This window comes from Taudactylus pleione, unplaced genomic scaffold (assembly GCF_031769625.1).
Source record: "Taudactylus pleione unplaced genomic scaffold, aTauple2 ptg000108l, whole genome shotgun sequence".
NCBI lineage: Eukaryota > Metazoa > Chordata > Amphibia > Anura > Myobatrachidae > Taudactylus > Taudactylus pleione.
Genome location: NW_028284510.1, coordinates 4315740 through 4319110, shown reverse-complemented (window position 1 = coordinate 4319110; position 3371 = coordinate 4315740). Strand labels below are relative to the sequence as shown.

Here is a 3371-nt window from a genome sequence, read left to right as displayed (position 1 = left end):
AGAAAAAACAAGAGGTTAATACTGTATTGATGTAAGTGTAGGTCAAATCTCCCAAAACTGACCTGTAGTAATCACTGAAGAGACAAATAATATATATTCTCCAAAACTTCCCTGTGTAAATACGCTGGTAGTTAAATATTGGTTAGTCAGTGGTGCTCCCTTGAGCCATGCTTAATCACTGAGGTTTTCAAAAAAAGGACTCTATTTGGGGGCACACTTATATGGAAATTGACTGGTTAAACTTAACTTTTAATACATGTAATAACTAAAATTAAGGAGTATGATGGTAAAATAAATATACACAATCAACTAATCATTTTGCATTTTGCAGCAATCACTATTATCAGCAGTCACTATTATAGTTTTTATTTTACGTTTTAACCAGTCAATTTCCCTATAAGTGTGCCCCCACACAGAGTCCTATTTTTTCTCTTTTTTTCTCTGGTGCCTGTGCAATTACTCCTTCTTATTTCTCTACTGCACATGCTTCAGATCAATTTTCCCACAAAGTAAATATATTGAATGGATGCAGGGTGTGCAGTGGCCCATATGCACCACACACCCTGCATCAGATACACCAGTGCCCTCCACTATTTTAAGACCTCACTTCCTTGTCTAGTGAGGGTAAGTGATATCCAATTTTTACCCAGTTTTATTTTCTCTAACCAACTATTTTTTCAAATCTCTGGAAATATGTACACTTTGGGGCCTATGTATCAAAGCTTGATGAAAGATACAATTGTGAGAGAAAAAGTATTTGCCAATCAGCTCCAAACTGTAATTTTTCAAGCACAACCTATAAAATGTAAGTTAGAAGCTGATTGGTTGGTGATTTATATCTCATAATTTTATCTCTCATCAAGCTTTGATACATAGGCCCCTTTATGTGGTTATGTAAGACACAGATTGTGGCTTGATAGCTGTGTGTTGTATTGAATCTTCTAGAAAAGTTGTGCTATTGTATTTTAATGGCAATTTCTGAAAATAATTTTGAGCATCTATTGTATATCTGATGCACCCAGAACTTATTTCTTACTTTTCATTGATTTTATTTTTCTATACTTGTCTTTATTATCATTTATCATCTTTTAATTGAATGTTTTATCCAGAGACAGACTAGAACCAAGAATCAATCCTGGCATTGTAGGTGTGTGTGGCACATGGAAAAGGGCCACACATCACAGGGGAGTGACCATGCAATATGGGGTTGTGCCTCAAGTCATGGGGGGTTTGACCTCAGTCTCAGCATGTTATCTGAGCAAAACTGTTCGACTGGACCAGCCCATTAAGCCATCGGCCCTTCTAGAATTTCCAGATGGCCAGTTTGGCTGTGGTTTTACCTCAACACTACCTATGCAGGCACAGTCACAGGTTACCGTTTTAACACTTTTTAAGTAATGATAGGAGTCAACAACAGATTAGTAGAATGTAGCTGGTCAATGATATAACACCCACACATTTATCAAGAGCACAGTTGGAACTACAGTACATTGAAGTATATTCTAGTAACAGTTGATTCAATGTAACCAATCCTATCATTAATCATTTGGGATTAATTTTCTTTTTATTTTGATTCTGAGCTTTGCTTACTCTGTACTTTCCTCGTTAAAAGTTTGAGAAAATCTTGTTTCTCTTGCGCATTTATTAATGTTTAAAATTGTGGAGCACTATTTATGTAAAGTGAATGGTAAAATAGTATGACACACTTAGTAATGGAAAGTAAGAATTTCTGAATTATTTCACCAACATTATACTTTTTCACTTTAATTTAAGCTCAGAATGTACTGAATAAATAATTATACTACTCTCTGTGCCCCATCTGCTTTTAGGATAACATCCACCATGGACTATAATTTTTCAATCTTTTGGAAATGGAAAAACAGCAAATTTCATACATTTAATCAAATACTGTCAATCATTTTCTACAGTATCACTTTTATTTTGGGAATTCCAGGGAACGGCTTAGTTATCTGGATTGCTGGATTCAAGATGAAGACAGTCAATGCCATATGGTTCCTCAATCTGGCCATAGCTGATTTCCTCTGCTGTGTAATTCTCCCTTTGAAAATTGCCTTCTGGGTTTCGAATTTAGAAAATGAGGCCTATATATTATGTAAAATCAGTACTGGTGTACTATATATAAGCATGTGTACTAGTGTATATTTTTTAACCGCCATGAGTATTGATCGCTGTATGTCGATAATGTGGCCAATTTGGTCTAAGATTCACAGAACATCAAAATGTGTCCAAAGTATTTCAGTAATAATTTGGGGTTTGAGTCTGATCTTAAGTGTTCCTCATGTTATCTTTAACACCATGGTTTCTAAGTGTTGGAAAAAAAAAAACTTTTCTACGGTTTCTGTTCTGTACATTATGTTAATCACAAGGTTTGTTATGATGTTTGTAATCCCTTTTACTATCATTCTAGTGAGTTATTGTCTAATATTTTTTAAAATCATAAAATTAAAAAGACATAAGTCTCAGCGACCGTACAGGATTATCACTGCAGTTGTGACGTGTTTCTTTATCTGTTGGTTTCCGTATTACACTTGGCCACTAATACCACTGCCTTATGAATCTGAGGACATAGATAATACAGTACATGTAATTTGTGTCTGCCTGGCTTACTTCAATAGTTGCATTAATCCCATCCTCTATGTCTTTATAGGCCAAGACTTTAAGGATAGTTTAATGCATTCCATACCATCCAGACTGGAAGGTGCTCTAAATGAGATTTCTAATCAGTCTTCAAATGAAAGAGAGTTTTAGTGGAGTTGTATCCAATAGGAATGATTTAAATACATTGATCTCATTATTATGGTCCACATTCCCAAATTAATGTGGAAATAAATCCTCAAAGTTATCTAATTATATTGTACAGAAGGGTGAATAAAGGGAAAATATGAAAGTGACACAAAGTATTTAAAATATAAAGCAAGAAGATATGTACAAGACAGTAAACAATAGTTATTTGAAGATGGAAGCTCCTTAAAACTATAAAGAGAGAAAAAAAATGAGATGACTTCTACCCTGAGTCATATCATTGTTAGGTTTCTCTAATTTACATGATTTAAATTCAACTATTTATAAGCTTATAATTATTACACTTCTCTTATTAGCATGAATATAATTATCTTGTTTTATTAATTAACATGATGTAATATATACTATATACAGTACAATGGTATAATTATTTGTCAGCATGATTATATTTGACAGGATTCACCAGTTAACATAAAGTACAGTACACTATTTACAGACTTATAATTGTCATGTTTCACTTGTTTACATTCTGTTCTTGAAATATTTAAATTTATATTTGATGTAGATAAGTTTTTTAGCTCATATCAGAGGTGTAACTAGTTATTTTA

At 33.3% G+C, this 3371-nt stretch overlaps 1 pseudogene; it reads left to right on the top strand.

The window, feature by feature from the left end:
• The first annotated feature begins 1371 nt into the window (after positions 1–1371).
• On the top strand, positions 1372–2839 carry LOC148525472 (chemerin-like receptor 1; annotated as a pseudogene).
• Positions 2840–3371: the final 532 nt, after the last annotated feature.